General features: G+C 41.9%; 1 long non-coding RNA gene across 2 annotated transcripts in view; it reads right to left on the reverse strand.

Annotated features, from left to right (window-relative positions):
- Positions 1-352: 352 nt before the first annotated feature.
- The window catches only part of LOC130611951 (uncharacterized), a 46,744-nt gene continuing 25,814 nt past the window's right edge, over positions 353-21,282 (reverse strand). Inside the window, exons 2-3 of one of the 2 annotated variants that reach the window (XR_008975360.1) lie at positions 3,856-3,941; positions 353-793 (exon numbers count right to left, since the gene is read on the reverse strand). This is a non-coding gene — a long non-coding RNA (uncharacterized LOC130611951). The remainder of the gene's footprint in view (positions 794-3,855; positions 3,942-21,282) is intronic. The other variant, XR_008975359.1, reaches the window with a different exon arrangement.

Raw genomic sequence — 21,282 nt, forward strand, 5'->3', positions numbered from 1 at the left:
TTTTCATCTTTCTGCTTCCTTTTCAATTTGAGGATATCGGCTGCTGCTCATTAAAAGGTCATGTTACCCAATCTTTTTGCTTTAGCTTTCACAAATTCCCCTTCCCTGTAAAGGTATCAGATTTATTTTGTCTTTTTATATAAATAGTAACAAAGTTTGCTAATAAACATAGTTGGTTTTCTTGTTTGGTTAGAAACAGTTTTTTGTTATACTTTATATGGCAATACACAAAGGGACACTATGTTCTACTTCTTAGTCAAATGAAGTAAAACCTCTTTCCTGAAAGATGAGCTATACAACTTTAACACTAAGGACAACTCCTACGAAATGTTTAGGAACTGGGACATGGGTGGAATTTAGTGAATTAGGTCTATGTGCAAAATGTAGGCCACACCGGCACTTAACAATTGCCAAAGTCCTCCCGGGGACCTCATTTTCTTTGCCATGAGTTAAATGCTGCTGCTGAAGGGCTGGCAGGATGTAGAAAAATGGAAGAGAGAAAATCTACATAATCCAAGGAAGTATACACAACAAATGCTGGCCCCTGAGTAACAAGTTTCTTCAGCAGCTTGTCACAAGGTTGATAACTCACACAAACCCTCAACTACATGCTCTGAAAATGCCCTAAGCCAGGATACCCCTCATGATGACCAGCACACTTCAACAATAAGCTGTCTTGTTCTTCATCCTTAATTCATATTGCCCCCTGTTGCACTATTTCTGCTCTTTTCCTTTCCAGTTCACATGAGCAATAAGCTATCTAGCGTAACAACGCAGCAGATGAAGCAGTGCCCTGTGGGGAATAAAAGAACCTTATTTGCTATTGGTCTGTGTACTTTCTGAAATAAAAATTCCCTTTGGTACACTTTTAAAATCAATCTATTTTTGTTATGGTTTTCCTGATGAAACAATGTAAGTTTAAAATTTGTTCTTCAAGAGATTCAGAATCTTTTGTTTCAGATGAAGGACTGCTGTTTCTTGCCTGCTGTTGGTTCTCTTTGTAATGTTTGATGCCCGAAAGGTCCCTAAACAGAATAATTTAGAAGAACATAGAAGATTCCACAGGTAAATCTTTAAGCTAAAAGAACAAACAGGAGTAGAGTTTTTACACACACAAAAAAAAACAAAACAAAACAAAATCAAAACCAACCAAACAAAAATCTTCAAACAAACCCCAAACCAAAAATAGGAGGAGGAATCTGAGCGGCTTTATATTATTTTGTATTGGCTTCAATCTATCAAGACTTTAACTCTGATATAGGTCCCACCCAGTATGATACCTAAGCAGTGGCAGAGGTGCTTAAAATAAGACACACAGACAACTTGTCCACTGTTACAAATATCTTGTTTCAAAAGCTAAACAATTTTTGTTCTTTTTTAATTTTCCTGCTCCATGTTCTGTATCAAAGGGGTTACTGTCTAGCCTCATCTTCCATCAGCAGACACAATTATTACAGTACTCCTTCTACTAAAAATAAATTATGCACAAGTAATGTGACAGCCTGGTGACCAAGGCAATGAAAAATGAAATGTTTTTAAGAGTGACCATTCACTATAAATTTAACTTCTCATACATGTTGTATACTAGACCTTGCCAGTAAGTAAATCTTGGTTTATTTCAGAAATCTGTAATTGCCAGAGTCCTTCTGAAGCCTTAGAGAAACTTATTAGCATAGAATTTATAGCAATTCTGAATTGCTTACAGAAAGGTACATCACATGTGCAACTGGGACCCTGTGTGTAGAACAGATGCCCTGACAGTGTCCTTGTACTATAGTGGTGTTATCTAGCAGACCTTTAAAATCTAAAAACATCTGGTTCACATTTAATTTTTGTACTCAATGACATCTCTGCATTACATTTTAGTGTAGGATGTTTCATTCATTATTTATTGTACACAGGTGTTAAAAAATCAGCAGGTTTGTGTATGTTACAAAACCCTCACCACAGTATGAGCTGTTTACAGGATGACAATATATTGGCATATATTTTTGGTAAATCACTTCAAGTAGATTATAAAACAAAAGCAGAGTTTTCTCTGTGAATATATGCAAAACTGAGCAGATTAAATGCTTGAAAACAACTGCATTTTGTACTGGAAAATTGCTATTACTGTTCTACTAGTGCTCTGACAACTTACAATGTATATCTAAGTTGAATGCATTGCTAACTCTGACATGCAAAGTCATTCCCTTCCCTTGTCATGGGCATAATATGATGCTAACAACAGTCAACGCATGTCAGCCTTTGTTTTGTTAAAAGCGAATGATCAGCATGAAATACTATAATTTCTTAATTTTATATTTGAAGACAAGTGTTTGGTAGCAACTATGAAATTGGGAAAGGATTAAAAGAAGCCTCCTGCTTCTCTTCTGTCATCTGCCCATTACTAGTCAAACACTCCCAACTTGAGATTAGAAAATTGTTGACCTACAATTTTGTTTTTGCAAGTATGTGAACTACTGTCCATATACCCATCTACCTAAACCACGACTGTTCTTCAAATAAAATAGTGGAAGCAAGGGACTAACTTTCTCTGAACCGTGGATTACAAACTGTGTCAAGTTGTCCACAGAAACTTTTTATTCATGGACTTTTCAACCATTTTAGGAAGAATTTGATTTAGCTTTTTTTTTTCCAGTTACAGACATCGACTTTCTAAATCACTACATTAAAATTCACAGAATGCTTGAGTATAAATTTCAGAGATATATACTTCCGGGGAGACTATATATATGGATATGGATATGGAAAAATATATATATATATCTCCAGCTATATTGATGGGAGAGATTAAACTGAATATAGTGTTTTAAAAAAGCATTTCAAAGTTCTCAGGGAAAACAATGTTTATGTTAGAAGAAAATATAACCTGAAGGTGCAAATCACAAATATCCTTCACTCAGCAGTATAATGTGACTGACTAGGGCAGCAGAAGACCAAGATGAGATTTCCTAGTGTCTTCATACAATATTGTAGCCCAGCATGACTTTTATTGTTGAGTCATGAATATACTTCTCAAAAGACAAAGCTTTTTGTCCTTCCTCTCTTAAGGATGAATTGCCCACAGGGTTTTCTGGTTATTTTATTCTGGCTGTAGGAAAATACAGAAATTTTTTCATCTCTTTCCTAACTTTGATTTTATTTTTTTTTTTTTCCATTTCTGAGCCACTTAAAAGTTTTGCCAGGACTCCTTGAATTAGCCCAGTTTCTAATAAATGAATGAATGAATAAATAAATAAATATGAAGAGAAACAGAAATATAGCTGCTATGCAGAAAAAAAAAACATGTGTCCAGCAACTGAAGTTGTTTTCCTTATATTGAATCTTCCTCTGAGGAACACATAACTCCTTGTTCCATCTCTGCACTGATAAACTAGTGCTTAAATGGCTGCACAATCTTCTTTCAGGAATGAAAGGCATTAAGGAGAGAAAAAGACATTCTAACTAATTCTTCTCCAGAACAAAACAAAACAGACAATGATTCACTCTTTGAAAGAGCTAACTCTGTTCTGAACCTTTTGTACAGAACTGTTTGAAGGCCAAAGTGCTTGAAGTCAAAGTGGTAAAACTCCTGACAGGGGACATTACAGTGGTTGTTAATCACCAAGGGGCATTGTATAGGCAGCCCTTAGAAAAGATAGACACACTCAGTATCTCTCTAACTGTCATGGCATGTACTGTATAAAATTTATTGACCCGTAGTTGTTAAAAGTCCTGTGATCCAGAGCCTGTTACCTGTGTGCAGACAGGAACAAAGCAGGGAAACACAGTTATGCCCTTTGGCTGATCGGCTGCAAGGAAGCTGGCAGGAGCAGGAGCTGAGGAGGGACATCTCCCCTGTGCACATCATACCTTGTACATCGCTCTGCTGGCTGTGCAGGCTGAGTGCACTGGATGACACCAGTGCTGGCTGGATCCTGGGCAAGGAAGGAAAACATCTGACAGAGGAACATGTATTGAAACAGACACACACCATCAATGTGAACTCTGGGATTGTGCATGATCCAGGAATACACTTCCCCAGCTAAACATAGATATTGCTTAATATTAAAATAGTGTTGTGCATAGTTAATTTGGAATATAATAGATCCAGAGTGCTTTAATAGCCATAATGATAGGAACTAAGGAAAACATTGCAGAGGTGCATAATTCACATTAAATGTGAGATACCATTGTTAATGATTTCCTTGCCACCCCACTGCAACTGTAGTACAGATATTATGAATTTTCTTATATTTATAACTATTGGTATTCGTACTGGCCTCAGATGCACCAGTTCACACCCCCAGCCCCATAAATTCCATAATTTCTCATAGTTCAAAGAAGGAATAGGGAAAGGGAAAGAGAATGGGAAAGGGAAAAGGAAAGGGAAAAGAAAAAGAAAGGGAAAGGGAAAGGGAAAAGGAAAGGGAAAGGAAAAGGAAAAGGGAAAAGGAAAGAGAAAAGGAAAGGGTAAAAGAAAGGGAAAGGAAAAGTAAGAAAAGAATGAAAAAAGGGTTTCTTGTATTTCCCTGAAAGCATTTCAGTGACCTGACAAGAGAGAGAAACTTAGGTCTGAGTTTTTTTTTCTCCAGTCTACTTTCCCCTGCACACTCCCTTGATCTTTGGCCAGCTCTGGATGGATCCAGAAAACTGGTGGCTGTAAACCACTACAGCTTTGTAAACCTCCCCAGCGAAATGTACTGCATCAAGGGCTATGGGAAGTTAAACACCTGTGTAAGTCTTTCTTTGCAAGACCCAGGCCCTTCTTTACTTTCCTGACTGTGCCTTTTCATAATATGTCGTGGAGTGCAGTGCAGCTCCTGAGACAGAGGTGCCTAATGCCATTGGGTATCCCACCTGGCTTCCCCATCAAGTTCTGGTGGTGCATGAATCTACTTTGAGGATCATGTCAGTGATCTATAGTGGATATCTCAGATTCAGCAAGTGATCTCAAAAGGCACTAGACATCTTATGATTAGGCAATTCAATCATGACTCCAAAGTCTTGTTTTTCATGCTTAAAAAATGTTGTTATGGATGAAAGGGAACATGAATTTTATGTAGAGCCTAGTACTTACCACAACCCTAAGGTCTTGACAATTAAGTCAAAATGCAATGAACATTTTCTATTAGCTCAGTTACAGTGATTCTAACACTCACAGGCCAAATGAATACCTCATTAATAATATCTTTTAAATTCTTTAGGAATGCATTTGCTTTCTAGTATCTACCCCTTTTATTCAGTGGTACACTTATCCTTGGGGGTGTCCCTCTGGGTCCAAAGGTCCACAGTGCCCATCAAGCTACTTGGAAGGGAAGGTAGCATGTCAGCTTGTTAGTACCATCCTGAGGGCTTCACTGGGAGGAGAGTGGCATTCATGGTGGGGTTTTCTTTCTCTTCAGTCTTGGATCTGCCCAGGGCTTTTATTTCATGTTTCTTAAGGCAGTCTGCTCATTTGTAGTTTTTTTCTCCACTGGACCCCAGCTACAGCTTGACAGTCCTCATCCCTTTGCTGCTAAAGACACACCACAAACTCCCACAGCCCCAGTTATCACAAAAATTCTTTTGCTTGTTATGCAGGGACTGTGCAAGTTTGCTAGGTATGCATTAGGTATGCACAGAGATAAGCTTAAACAAGGTAGGTAATAGCCTTCTGACAGACAGACAATTGCTATTGCGGCTGGAAACAAGCTGAAATGAACTTCGGCCAAGACTAGTCTAGGCAAGTTCTGAGGCCAGTGCTGGTGACCTAATACACATCATGTGGCCTTTACTGAAATCAGAAACAATCGTATTTGCTGAGATGCAACAGCAGCTAGCACCCAAGTTTTGATTTGCTTTCAGTTCGTCAGATACAGCTTTTGCTGCTGTAAGAGCACCGGCAGATGGAGAAACAGATGTAAAAGTGGTCAAAGGCAGAAACAAATCAGGAGCTAAATGAAGGGAGAAACACATTAAAGGGGGTTTTGACACTTACAAAGCATAAGAAAAACTCAGGTGTTTAGCCAGTTTATTCCCCGAGTCCTATGGGTGTATATTTATTAGACTTAAAAAATAAATGCCTCTGGAAGTTTGCAACAAAACTACTGCATATATGCTTTAAAGAAAAAAAAAAACAACTTATTTTCCTCTGTACTGGAGGACTGCAACCCTTGCTCATGGCCCTGTTCTGTTTTCCCAAATTAGAACCCCAAAGGAACTAAAATCATAAACCCACACAGTGAACAACAGATGTGAACAAAAAGCAGGTATGGGAACACAGCCAGTTATCTTCATCTCAAGAATTAGTCTGTCGTGGATATGTGAGTTTTTTGAAAATAAATGAGACCAGAGTATTTCGAAGGAGACATCACAATCTACTGAAGTTACTTTGTCATTAAATTCATTAAAATGTTGTCATTAAAATCTATCACTTAAGTCTAATATTAAATTGATGATAATAGATACCATTTCTGTACAGTCTTCCTCTGTTCTAGGAATATTCTATTTTCTGTCTTAGAACCAGTTAAATTGCCCACCCTTCTGCTATTAAATATACACACAGAGTTCCTAAGGCATACCCTACAGTAGCTGCAAGTTTGTATACTAATACTTCTCCAGTGTTAGCCAATGACTTCTCATGCAACTGAATTCAAGCGATGAATCCGAGGCAAACAGAAATTAATTTAAAAACTTCCCTTTACTAGGAGGTTATCTCTGGCATATTTACAGAGAAAAGATAAAATAGTCAAAAAATACCAATTAAATTAAAATTAAATCATGCCATTGTCTTCATGGGCACAGACTGCACTAAAGATGATAGGAGCCACACAAAATTATGAAAGATCCTTATTAATGTCCTGGACAGTGTTGTATAATTTCAAAGAAAAATGCGAGGTCAGAAAGATCCTGGAAATAAACTTCTAAGTCATTTTTGTGGGCTTGTTTCCATGAGTGCTAGATGTACTTTTTTCCCCTTCAAAATTTGTGAATGAATTAGTTTTTCCCAAAAATTCTTCTGCAAATGTGCTGGCAAATAAATGTTTCATTTGAGCTAGTTTACCTGCAAACTAAAATACCTTCTATTGGCAGAGGAAGACTATGGTAGACTACCATATAAAACACCATAGCTGGTATTTTCTCTACGTAGTTTACCATACAGCTATTTTCATAGGAATTACATTTTTAGAATAGATTTTATACTAAAAATATTTAGTGAATCTTGTTTTCTGTGAGGATAAACTAAACCCAAAATCTAACATGACTTAGACACCCCCAAGGAGCCCTTCAAAGAGTGTGTAACTAATCAGATGCGACACAAGTCAGTCAGAGATTGACAATACTTCCTGACAGCTCAGATTTTCATTAAAGTCTTTTCCAAGGCCTTTCCAGTTATGATTAAAAGTCTGTCTCACATACTATACAATTAAAAAGTGCCATTTTTATGAGAAGACAGTAATTATGCTAATACTTTACATAAACACTTCTCAACATTAATTGTCAAGAAATGTGTAAACCAAGGTACAGTACATGTAAAAGGAACCTCGGGTCCCAGAAGATTATAAATTTCTCATAAATAAAGCTCTTTTTTCTATGCTTTGTTCAGCCAAAACCCTTGTGGAAATTTGGGCTCGGTTGTGGAGGGATTTTTTATGATTCCTATGTTGGATTTGTGATGATCTCTGGTTTTTTGTTTGGTTTGTTTTTTTTTTGTACAAAAAATCCTAGTAAGTTTAATTGTAATGAGAACTGTGGAGCTGATCAAAACTTCTTACATCAAAGTCAGTGAAAAAGGAAAATAGAACATGGGGAACGTATGCAAAGAAAAGAAATTATTTGTAGAGCCATCTGAAACAGCTATGCTACTAGGACTGCCTATCACATTTTTATTAAGTGGACTCAGTTTTCTAAATACCTAATCCTTGCAAAAATACACCTCCCCACTCTTTCTTATGAAAGATATGACTTGGGGAAATTTGAGAAAGCAGTGTGAGAGCAAAAATGCCTCCACATAAGAAAATTTCTTGGTTTTCTCCCACCGATTTCCTCATCCTGTTAAAATTACTTCCACAGCTACTTCAAAACCTTTATTTTTCTTCTTTCAGGAAGCCCTTTATTACAGTCTTCTGACACTCTTATGACATACCTGCAGCCCAGGTGTCACCTTGATGGTTGGGAATAGGGCTAGATTCTACTTGAAGTGTGAGAACAGGGTTTGGGATGCAATAGGAGACTGTTGATGGACACTGAAAAAGGGAGGAAAATTGTTTTTAATATAACTTGAAATTAAAAGGAGTGGGTTGTAACTTTTCCAACAAATGGATATTTTTTTTTTCAATTTTGAGGTATTTTCTCAAATTCTTGTATGAGGAAATGTATGTCTTATTGTTTAAAAATTTCTGAATTTTTAAGGCAATTTTACTTTTGTCCATGTCATAATATTTGACTTAGCATGTTCAACAATGTTCTGAGCATATTAGGGCTAAAACAGCAAAACAAAGGATGTCTTTTATCTCCCACTTACCCATACAGACATACCTCAGTCAACATTAAGGTAACTGAGCCTTTCAGGATACCATTAAATAAAATGCAAACATAGCTGACAGACCAAAGCTTAGAGGGACAGGATTCTGTGCTCAGTAATAGCAAGCAGATGGAAAATCCCAGAGTTACTTTTGGAAACTCTATCTTAAAATATATGGAAGCAAGCTCTGCTCTTGATTACGTATGTCCAGCTCCCAGAAATTGCACTTCTATATGCATGTTTGAATATATTAGGACAGAACCAGACTTTATTGTACTCAGCTATCAAAATTGTAACATTTTTCTTGAAGTGAAACTGAGATTGATCTGTTGCCTTAAATTAGTTTGCTGGATTTATGAAGAAATTTTGAAAGAAAGAAAATCAGATGGTAATTCCACTAATGAAAAATCCTGGTGATTTCAGTTTTTGGAAGACCCAGGTAATAAATTACTTACTTGGTCAAAGAACAACCCTGGAAAAGTCAAAATCCTCAGTTTAAAATGTTAAATGTGGAAGGTGAATTTCACCAGAGAAACAAAAAATTCCCAGATAATCTCTATGTCATTGTATTAAGGTAACCGTGTAAAGTGTCTTCTATTAAGTCTGAGGAGGTGCCACTGTGCTGTTCAGATCATATTCCACATATTTTGACAGAGACCTCCTTAATTCAGCTTTTGAATTGTAAACAGTGTTGTAATCACTGAAACTACAGTTCCTCACAGGGGTAAGGAATTCTGGAAGTGCAGGAAGATGTTACTATACCTTTTATTTTTTTTTTTTTAATAAATTCTAAAAGCATTAAAATATACTAATTGTAAAGCAGATAACATGGCATCAGGATCAGCATGTTTACATAGGCTCGTCTAGCACCATTGGTGAAACTTAACTACAAGGACAGACCTAAGTATACAGCATGTTTTTATCTAACACCTCAGTACATATCCATGGTATCACTGTTCTGATTTTCTCCACTAACTCCCAGCACAAGCCCATCTCTTCATCTTCTACCTGAGACACCTGGGGAAAATAAAACAAACCAACAAACCACACACACACAAAATGAGACGAGAGGTCTAGTATTCATAAATAACACCACGTTACAATAAATATCATCTTTTGATCACCTTTTATCATCACCTGTGAAGCACAATGCACCATAAGCCTCTGCTCAGCAACAAATGTTTTCCTGTTTTTTTTTTTTAATATGAAACACAAATCACACACACTGCAGAAAAGTCTAGATGTCTTAGTGTGTTTTGCTAAGTATAAATCAGACCCATAGCTATCATACTTTTAGGAATGTAACTGGAAAGATGAGGGCTGGAACCTACAGAGTTTGTGTATAACACAGGGGCTTGTTATTGTAACAGTCTACCTTTCTTCAATACTCTGTAGGAAAACAAGAAAATTACTTATAATTGTGATATACAAATTATGTACACTTCAAAAATGTTTTAGACACATTTCAGTTATAAAATACCTGTGTAGCCTTATATCTGTAGAGATAATCCTCCACCTATACTATGGAGATTGTATAAGAAAGCAATTTATGAGCAGAAACATTTCAGAAACAACTGTATTCCAATAGATTAGTACTTGGTGGCAGATTACTGAGCAAAGAATTATCTTACCAGAAGATATTTTTAATAGATGTATATGTGCAATATATATAGGCCCAGATTTTTATATGCAAACAGTGAACATTATATTTATTTGTTCATGGAGAGGCTCCAATCACTAAAGGACTTTAATGAAATGGGGACACAACTGGCAATATAAGCTTTTCATTAACAGAGAAAGAAGCAGTTTAACAAGCATTCCAAAATCTGTAGAGCTGCATGTTCTTAAATTTAAATTATGTACCCATTTAAGTATATGCCCTTTTATATACCCTTTGTGTGTTTAACTGCTTAAAACATTTCGAACAGGCTGTAGCGGTGTTTTACCAAATATGTTCGCTGTGAGTACTGTTATGTATCCGAATTTCCACGATTTGATGAAATGAACTAAATGACACTAGAACAGCAGGTCTTGGGAGTTTTTTCCCGAATGGTGTTGATGAGTCATAGCATAGCAGTGTTCATACTTACATTTGTCTTCCCTTAATGACAGCAGCAAGAGATTCACTGTTAGGAGCTGCTTTTACAATGTGACTAACAAAAAATAATCAGTGGCTTTTCTTTCGTATAACAATGCTTTCCTTGAAAAGAAAAACCAGGGTATATTGTCCTGGGTTCAGCAGTAGCAGTCATGTTTCTCCTTCGTGGTAGCTGGTGCAGTGCTGTGTTTTGACTTCCAGCCTGGGAACAATGTTGGTGAAACCGATGTTTTCGGTTGTTGCTAAGTGATGTTTACCCTGACCAAGGACTTTGTGAGGCTCATGCTCTGCCAGGGAGGAGGGGAAGCCATGAGGAAGCAGAGATGGGGCGCCTGACCCAGGCTAGCCAAGGAGGTATTCCATACCACAGCACGTCATGCCCGGGGTGGGGGGGTAACTGGGAGTTACCTGGAAGGACACGGGCTTCCGGGTGGGACTCGTTTCTTGGCCGGTGGTATCGTATTCTCTTCCCTTGTTATTTTCTCTTATCATTGTTGGTGGTGGTGGTGGCGGTGGTGATTTGTATTGTACATTGGTTGCTGGACTGTTCTTGTCTCAACCCACGGGAGTTGCACTCTTTTGATCCTCCTCCCTATCCTGCTGGGAGTGGGGAAGGGGAGAGCCCTGGGGGAGGGGGATGGGCCTCGATTGCTCTCAGCCTGGCACCACTCACTGGGAGTGAGTGAACAAGCTGTCTGGCTAGGGTTTAAACCACGACATCTCTTTTGGCGCCCAGCGTGGGGCACGAGGGGTTGAGGTAACGACAGATCTGACTGGATTAATAGCCACTCATCACAATGCTGATTTATTGGCTCTCAAGGTTGTTCCTCTTGATCTCACAGTTTCATTATATCATACCTTAGTTCCAGTTGGTATTTGCTGTATTAGTGGTTTTCAAGTGTGGGGCTTGGGCTAAGGTTTTTGTCTCTTTGTACTTTATGGTAATGACTTGTAATACAATAGAATCATTGATCATGAAACTGATCTGTCTTATGTTCCCAGTGTGGTCACCACCTTTATACTTTGGGAGGTATATAATAGGAGTGCTTAGCAATTACACATCTTTTTTCACCTTCTCAGGGGCTCAACCTGTGAAGGAGACATTCTTTTACCCTCCCAGTCCTGCCCCCAGACCATTTACATTTGAGAGTTTTGAATTTTTTGAATGGCCTTTTAATGCTGTTGAGACTTGTTTGCTGATTGTGATGGGGATCACCATGTTGGCACCCATACAGAGTGTGTTTTGCCCACGACTGATTTCAAGAGTTAAGCAGTCAGGTTTGGGTCTTGTCTGGGGTCAAACGACGATGTAGGAGGACCAAGAGATTTTCCCTGAGACTGGACAGTCATGAGTGGCAGGGTGTGTGGGATAGTATGGGCAAGTATCTAGGTCAGTGGGCCCCTCCAGTACTTTGGAATTTCACCACTGAAAAACTGCAAAATCCAGAAGAATTAGTAAAACACTTAAATGAGGTGTGGGGTCATTCTGGCCGTACCAGAGACGGACAAATCGTGGCAACATGCTGGGGTTTGGCCTATGCTTACAGGGCCTTGTTCAACACTATCCAGCACCTTCAAAAGGAAGAGAATGTGGGTGGATCTGAGGAAAAAGCAACAGTCAGCACAGCTACTCCAACTCCAAGCACGGCAGCTTCACCACCCCCAGCAAGAAGTACAGTTGCTACTCAAACTTTGGCTGCAATGAACAGCGCAGCTACCCCAGTGGCAAGTACAGCAGATGCTCAAACTTCGACTGCATCAGACAGCGCTGCTACCCCAGCTCCAAGCACAGCAGCTACACCACCCCCAGCAACAAGTACAGTCACTACTCAAACCACAGTGATAATCACTGCAGTCAAACCAGAGGACCAATTCGTACCAATATTGGTTGCCCCTGTACGCAAGAGAACAAGCAAAAAAGAGGCAAGAAGGGTGAAGAAACAATGAATTCACCACCCGGTCCAGAATCTGATCAGGAGTCACCATCACATGACGAAGAAGAAGAAGAAGAGGTGACTTCTCAACCTCGGACCTCAACTGAGCTGCGGAATATGCGAAAAGATTTTACCCGTCAACCAGGGGAGCACATCATCACCTGGTTACTCCGATGCTGGGACAATGGGGCCGATGGTCACGAACTAGAAGGTACAGAAGCCAAGGAGCTGGGATCACTTGCTAGAGAAGGGGGAATTGACAAAGCAATTACAAGAGAGAAAAAGTCCCTCAGTCTTTGGAGGTGGCTCTTGGCAGCTGTGAAAGAAAGGTTGCCATAGAAGATGATGTTATGAGTCGTTCGGCCAAGTGGACTACTATAGACAAAGGCATCCAGTCTCTGAGAGAATCAGCCATCGTAGAGATGATCTATCACATCAAGATGAATAACGGGGATATACCCATAGATCCAGATGAAGTTGAATGTACACAACCCATGTGGCGAAAACTTACACGGAATGCACCGTCATCATATGCCCATTCATTGCCAACAGTAACCTGGAATGACACAGTACCACTAACAGTGGATGAAATGGTTCATAAACTCTGAGAGTTCGAAGACAATATCACCCCTTCCATCATCTCAGCCGTGGAAAAACTGTCCCAGGACCTCGACAAATTGAGGGACGATGTATCTGATTTATCCAGCTCCTCACGTGTACCAACACACGTCTCACCTATTAACAAAAGGCGTCCTATTGTTCAAGAGAGGAGATACAGGAGGTATACGCCACGGGGTACCCTATGGTTTTACCTGCTGGATCACGGAGAAGACATGACAAAGTGGGATGGAAAACCTACTTCAGCTTTGGAGGAACGTGCGAGTGAACTGAAGAGGGGAGCAAGGGCCAAGACTGATCGTCCCATGAGAGCTACGGCTTCAGTCTCTGGCGAGCAGTTTCCCAGATGGAGTGGAAGAGCTGATTTTACTCCAGCTCCTGTGATAATGAAGAACAATACCTTTCAACACGACTTAAGTGTCCAACGCTGTGATGACCATTAGAGGGGCCCTGCCTCCAGCCAGGTAGAGGTAGGGGACAATCGTATTTACTGGACTGTGTGGATCAGATGGCCTGCACATCAGTCCCACAGAAGCATAAGGCTCTAGTAGATACCGGTGCACAGGGTACCCTGATGCCATCAAGCTGTCAAGGGGTGGAACCCATCTATATTTCTGGAGTAACAGGAGGATCCCAAGAGTTGACTGTGCTGGAGGCTGAAATCAGCCTGACTGGGAGGGAATGGCAAAAGCACCCTATTGTGACTGGTCCAGAGGCTCCATGCATCCTCAGCATAGACTACCTCAAGAGAGGGTACTTCAAAGACCCAAAAGGGTACCGGTGGGCTTTTGGTATTGCTGCTTTGGAGACTGAGGAAATTGAGCAGCTGTCCACCTTGCCTGGTCTCTCAGAAGATCCCTCTGCTGTGGGGTTGCTGAAAGTTGAAGAACACCAAGTGCCAATTGCGACCACAACAGTGCACCGGCGGCAATATCGCACCAACCGAGACTCCCTGATTCCCATCCATCAGCTGATCCGTAGACTGGAGAGTCAGGGGGTGATCAGCAGGACCCACTCGCCCTTTAATAGCCCCATATGGCCAGTGCGAAAGCCTAATGGAGAATGGGGACTAACAGTAGACTATCGTGGCCTGAATGAAGTCACACCACCATTTAGTGCTGCCGTACTGGAAATGCTAGAACTTCAGTATGAGTTAGAGTCAAAGGCAGCCAAGTGTTATGCCACGATTGATATTACCAATGCATTTTTCTCCATTCCTTTGGCAGCAGAGTGCAGGCCACAGTTTGCTTTTACTTGGAGGGGTGTCCAGTTCACTTGGAACCGACTGCCCCAGGGGTGGAAACACAGGCCTACCATTTGCCATGGACTGATCCAGACTGCACTGGAACAGGGGCAAGCTCCAGAACACCTGCAATACATTGATGACATTATTGTGTGGGGCGATACAGCAGAAGAAGTCTTTGAGAAAGGGAGGAAAATAATCCAAATCCTGCTGCTGAAAGCCGGTTTTGCCATAACACGGAGTAAGGTCAAGGGACCTGCACAGGAGATTCAATTTTTGGAATAAAATGGCAAGATGCATGTAGACAGATCCCAACAGATGTGATCAACAAGATAACAGCAATGTCTCCCCCAGCTAATAAGAAAGAAACGCAAGCTTTCTTGGGTGCAGTGGGGTTCTGGAGAATGCACATCCCAAAATACAGTTTGATTGTAAGCCCTCTCTATCATGTGACCCGGAAGAAGAATGATTTTAAATGGGGCCCTGAGCAGCAACAACCCTTTGAGCAAATTAAATGCGAGATAGTTCATGCAGTAGCCCTTGGACCAGTCCGGACCGGGCCAGATGTAAAAAATGTACTGTACACTGCAGCTGGGGAGAACGGTCCTACCTGGAGCCTCTGGCAGAAAGCTCCAGGGGAGACTCGAGGTCGACCCCTCGGCTTTTGGAGTCGGGGATACAAATGATCTGAGGCCAGCTATACCCCAACTGAGAAAGAGATACTGGCAGCCTATGAAGGGGTTCAAGCTGCTTCGGAAGTGATTGGCACTGAAGCACAGCTCCTCCTGGCACCCCGGCTGCCCGTGCTGGGCTGGATGTTCAAAGGCAGGGTCTCCTCTACACATCATGCAACTGATGCTACATGGAGTAAATGGGCTGCACTAATTACACAACAAACTCGAATAGGAAATCTCAGTCATCCAAGAATTCTAGAAGTCATCATGGACTGGCCAGAGGGCAAAGATTTCACAATGTCACCAGAGGAGGAGGTGGTGCGTGCTGAAGAGGCCCCACCATATAATAAACTGTCAGAAAGTGAAAAGCAGTATGCCTTGTTTACTGATGGCTCTTGCCGTATTGTGGGAAAGCATCGGAGATGGAAGGCAGCTGTATGGAGTCCTGGACGACAAGTTGCAGAAACTGCTGAAGGAGAGGGTGAATCGAGTCAATTTGCCGAGGTGAAAGCCATCCAGCTGGCCCTGGACATTGCTGAACGAGAAAAGTGGCCAGTACTTTATCTTTATACTGACTCTTGGATGGCGGCAAATGCCCTGTGGGAGTGGTTGCAGCAATGGAAGCAGAGCAACTGGCAACGTAGAGGTAAACCCATCTGGGCTGCTGCACTGTGGAAAGATATTGCTGCCCGGGTGCAGAACCTGGTGGTGAAGGAACGTCATGTAGATGCCCATGTACCCAAGAGTCACAGTATCACAGTATCACAGTATGCTAGAGATTGGAAGGGACCTCGAAAGATCATCTAGTCCAATCCCCCTGCCGGAGCAGGAACACCTAGATAATGTTACACAGGAATGTGTCCAGGCGGGTTTTGAATGTCTCCAGGGAAGGAGACTCCACAACCACCCTGGGCAGCCTGTTCCAGTGTTCCGTCACCCTCACCGAGAAGAAGTTTCTTCTCAAGTTTAAGCGGAACCTCTTGTGTTCCAGTTTGTACCCATTACCCCTTGTCCTATCATTGTTTGCCACTGAGTAGAGCCTGGCTCCATCCTTGTGACACTCCCCCTTTATATATTTATAGACACTAATAAGGTCACCCCTCAGTCTCCTCTTCTCCAAACTATAGAGACCCAGCTCCCTCAGTCTTTCCTCATAAGGGAGATGCTCCACTCCCTTAATCATCTTAGTTGCCCTGCGCTGGACTCTCTCCAGCAGCTCCCTGTCCTTCTTGAACTGAGGGGCCAAGAACTGGACACAATATTCCAGATGGGGTCTCACCAGGGCAGAGTAGAGGGGAAGGAGGACCTCTCTCGACCTACTAACCACTGCCCTTCTAATACACCCCAGGATGCCATTGGCCTTCTTAGCCACAAGGGCACAGTGTTGGCTCATGGTCATCCTGTCGTCCACTAGGACCCCCAGGTCCCTCTCCCCTACACTGCTCTCTAACAGGTCGTTTCCCAACCTATACTGGAACCTGGGGTTGTTCCTGCCCAGATGCAGGACTCTACACTTTCCCTTGTTATATTTCATCAAGTTATTCCCTGCCCAACTCTCCAGCCTGTCCAGGTCTCGCTGGATGGCAGCACAGCCTTCTGGCGTGTCAGCCACTCCTCCCAGCTTAGTGTCATCAGCAAACTTGCCGATAGTACGCTCAATTCCCTCATCTAAATCATTGATGAATATATTAAATAATACCGGTCCCAGTACTGACCCTTGAGGCACTCCACTAGTTACAGGCCTCCAACTAGACTCAGCCCCATAGACTACAACTCTCTGGCTTCTCTTCTTCAGCCAGTTCGCAGTCCACCTCACTACCTGATCATCCAGACCACACTTCCTCAATTTAGCTGTGAGGATGCTGTGGGAGACTGTGTCAAATGCTTTGCTGAAGTCAAGGTAAACCACATCCACCACTCTGCCATCATCCATCCACCGTGTTATTTCCTCATAAAAGGCTAAGAGATTGGTCAAACACGATTTCCCCCTTGGTGAAGCCATGTTGACTGCCCCTCAGTCAGGCCACTGAGGAACACCAGAACAACCAACAAGTGGATAAAGCGGCTAAGATTGAAGTGGCTCAGATGGACTTAGATTGGCAAATAAAGGTGAATTATTTTTGGCCCGGTGGGCCCATGACATTTCAGGCCATCAGGGCAGAGATGCAACATATAGATGGGCCGGTGATCGAGGGGGGGACTTAACAATGGACGCTATTGCCCAGGTTATTCATGAGTGTGAAACATGTGCTCCAATTAAACAAGCCAAACGGTTAAAGTCTCTTTGGTATGGAGGACAATGGTTGAAGTATAAATATGGGGAAGCCTGGCAGATTGATTATATCACACTGCCACCAACCTGCCAAGGCAAACACCATGTGCTTACCATGGTGGAAGCAACCACCGGGTGGCTGGAAACATGCGCTGTGCCCCATGCCACTGCCCGGAACACTATCCTGGGCCTTGAGAAACAGATTTTGTGGCGACACGGCACCCCAGAGAGAATTGAGTCAGACAATGGGACTCATTTCCGGAATAACCTTATAGACATTTGGGCCAAAGAGCATGGCATTGAGTGGGTATATCACATCCCCTACCATGCACCAGCCTCTGGGAAAATCGAACGGTACAATGGGCTGTTAAAAACTACACTGAGAGCAATGGGTGGGGGAACTTTCAAGCATTGGGATACACACTTACCAAAGGCCACCTGGTTGGTCAACACCAGAGGATCTGCCAACAGGGCCGGCCCGGCCCAGTCAGAACTTTTACATATTGTAGAGGGGGACAAAGTTCCCGTGGTGCATATGAAGAATTTGCTGGGGAACACAGTCTGGGTAATTCCTGCTTCAGGTAAAGGCAAACCCACTCGTGGGATTGCTTTTGCTCAGGGACCTGGATATACTTGGTGGGTAATGCAGGAAGATGGGGAAGTCCGATGTATACCTCAAGGGGACTTGATTTTAGGGGAAAACAGCCAATGAACTTAATTGTAATACCTTTATAGCCCATCAACTAGATGTCTCCAGGTCACCAGCGACTGGCCCTGACTTCCCTCCAACCATTATCCCAACAGAGAATGAACTTTGATGAATCAGATGAGTTCCGCAGTAAAGGAATAACCAGCATCAGCAGGCAACGATCCAATACTGCACACAGCCTTTCCTGCCCTGAAAGATTGGTACAAGAGATGGAACCTGACATCATGGACCAAATGGACTCGGCAGCCTTATAGGGATTGGGTCCATGCACTAAGAAAATGATCTCTTTCTCTTGGTCTGTGTGTATATGGATGTATGTATGTGGGAGAGAGATGGCATATGGAAAATGTGGGATCTGAGCATGATGTGAATGGTATGGAATAAGGAGTGGATAATGTCCTGGGTTCAGCAGTAGCAGTCATGTTTCTCCTTCGTGGTGGCTGGTGCAGTGCTGTGTTTTGACTTCCAGCCTGGGAACAGTGCTGGTAATACCAACGTTTTCAGTTGTTGCTAAGTGATGTTTACCCTGACCAAGGACTTTGTGAGGCTCATGCTCTGCCAGGGAGGAGGGGAAGCTGTGAGGAAGCAGAGACGGGGTGCCTGACCCAGGCTAGCCAAGGAGGTATTCCATACCACAGCACGTCATGCCCGGGGTGGGGGGTAACTGGGAGTTACCCGGAAGGACACGGGCTTCCGGGTGGGACTCGTTTCTTGGCCGGTGTTATCGTAGTCTCTTCCCTTGTTATTTTCCCTTATCCTTGTTGTCATTGGTGGTAGCAGTGGTGATTTGTGTTGTACATTGGTTGCTGGACTGTTCTTGTCTCAACCCATGGGAGTTGCACTCTTTTGATCCTCCTCCCCATCCTGCGGGGAGTGGGGAAGGGGAGAGCCCCCGGGGGGGTGGGGGCGGGCCTCGATTGTTGTCAGCCTGGCACCACTCACTGGGAGTGAGTGAACAAGCTGTCTGGCTAGGGTTTAAACCACGACAAATTTGCAGCCAATTATTTTTACATGTCTGCAACCTGCAGTTAAAATGAGTGAAAAAGGAACTCTAGAGTGAATCTCTGATTTATTTGCTAACAGGTGAAAAGTCCATTATTAAAACAAAAATACTAGTCACAGTTAGTACATGGAACTAAAATATTATTTATTAGAAATGCTGTGTCATTTTGGTGATTGTTCCATATTTGATTTAAAAGCCCTACAGAAAGGCATCCTCTATTAAGCAGCTTAGTAATCATTATTTCATGCCTTTAAAGTGAAGACTGCTGATCCTCAACACAAACTGGGGGTAGGGGGTGGGGGGTGGGGGGGGTGGTCCCTAAAATAGTGAAAATGAAGTGAGTTAGGCTCACTTGAGTGTATGTCTGTAATTCAGACCTAGTTTCCTATCATGAAGTTTTCCATGACAGTTTTCGCAAAGCCAAGCAGGAAAAACCCAGATCAGAGTTTCTGTACGCAACAAAAGCCAGAACCCCTCCTCTGGGTCTTATAGAACCTTGTCCCCATCATGGCTGGTGCGTGCACTAGGACTAAAAATCACTTAACTAGAAATTACAGAGGGACAGAATCAAGCAGTGGAAAAACAAATTTAGAGGACATTCAGATCAGAAAGCACACAGTTACCTAGACATAGTATTAGCTTCAGAGCTCCTTAGAAAGCTCATCTGAGTAGTCACAGCTTAAAGTCAGGGAAATGCTGAAGGCTTCATTTCAGAAACATAACCTGTGTGAGCTAAGCCCAATGATGAGAGAGAAAAGTTGACAGTAAGAATATGTGATACTGCACTGCACAGTGAAAAATATGAAATGACATTCACTGGATAACAGAAACCTAAATGGGGATGAGGACAAGGGCTGACCTTGACCACGTAACAGTGAGACTGGAAGGAAGTGAACATTGATGGAAAATCAGTTTTTCTGTGAAGGGATTCAAACTGTTAACACAAGCATTAACTTCGAGTAAGGGTTTCAATACATGCAAAAGCAGAGCAAATGAAGATGAGAAACCCCAAATATCAAGCTGGTTTTGAAGTAATTTCACTTCCTTTTTCTATAAACAGTTTTTTTCAGAAATCCACACTTTCATTCAGAGCTATCGCTGTGTTTTCAGTACCTCAGGGGACACGATACAGTATCCGAGATCACTCAAAAGCCATCTCTGTATTGATATAAATTGGTGTAAACACAAGTGCCTTTTCCTTCCCTTTCACAAACCTAATGGGAACCTGAGCCACAAAGCAGTGTCTTGTCACTGAAAACATGCCTCAGAGACCTGCTGTTCTGCTGCCTGCAGCCTCCACGGTAGGTTTGAGATCTCAAAACCAGACCCATAAACATTGTGCCTTTGCATTCAGGACTTCAGAAGTAGGTGCTCATGCATTTCATAGGGAATTGATTTAGCTCTGAAGACGGGTACTTGCTTTAAAGGCTGAGGCAAACAGACAAGCCACAGTTCATACTGGAGTGTCACTACCTGTGACTCCATTGCAATTACAGTATTGAGTATTTTTTCCCCATTGTGGATGCCTTGCTGAGGTCTTCTTCAAAACCCAGGGAAGTACATACTACCATTCTGTAATGTAATTGCTAAGGTAACATGGCTTATGACATAGCTACAATACTCTCAGTGTCTGAAAAATAACACATCTTGCTAAAAAGATTAACCTGAGTTGAACCAAGCGTGTGAAAACTACTAGATTTTTTTTATCCCAAATAGAATGATTTATTTCTTCCTTAGGATAGAGTTTTGTAAATAAATGCTAGTATATTTCCCAAATGGTGCAGCTCTATTTCTTTCTTGCTTATTTTTTTTTAATTGTTCATTAAGTATTGAAAGTATTGTCTCCATTAACATTTGTGCAAGTATTACTTCCTTCTGCAAAGCCCCTGATATTTTTGCCAGTATTTTACTATTTTACAAAAAAAGGCATAGTAGTATAATAATTTCATTCTAGAATGCTGCTTTCACAGAGTAACCTAAACTCCCCAGCTCAGCAGTACTGGCAGGGTGAACATTGTCAAGTATGAACTATCCAAGTTAACCCAACATAATATGAACTTTCATTAGAGAAAAATGCAGCCAAAAGAGAGACTACCTAGATAATGTTCAGAGCCACTAAAAAAAGACTCATTTAAGACATTCTGGCTTAGCAAAGGCTCTTTTAAACACCCGTGAACAGGCTGGAGTTTTTTGTGGGATTTTTTTTCAGTCAAAGGAAAAGATTTAAAGCTATCCAGATAGGA

The sequence above is a fragment of the Pezoporus wallicus genome, unplaced genomic scaffold (genome assembly GCF_028554395.1).
Source record: "Pezoporus wallicus isolate ANWC-B61680 ecotype Strahan unplaced genomic scaffold, APGP_CSIRO_Pwel_v1 contig_5087, whole genome shotgun sequence".
In the NCBI taxonomy this organism is placed as follows: domain Eukaryota; kingdom Metazoa; phylum Chordata; class Aves; order Psittaciformes; family Psittacidae; genus Pezoporus; species Pezoporus wallicus.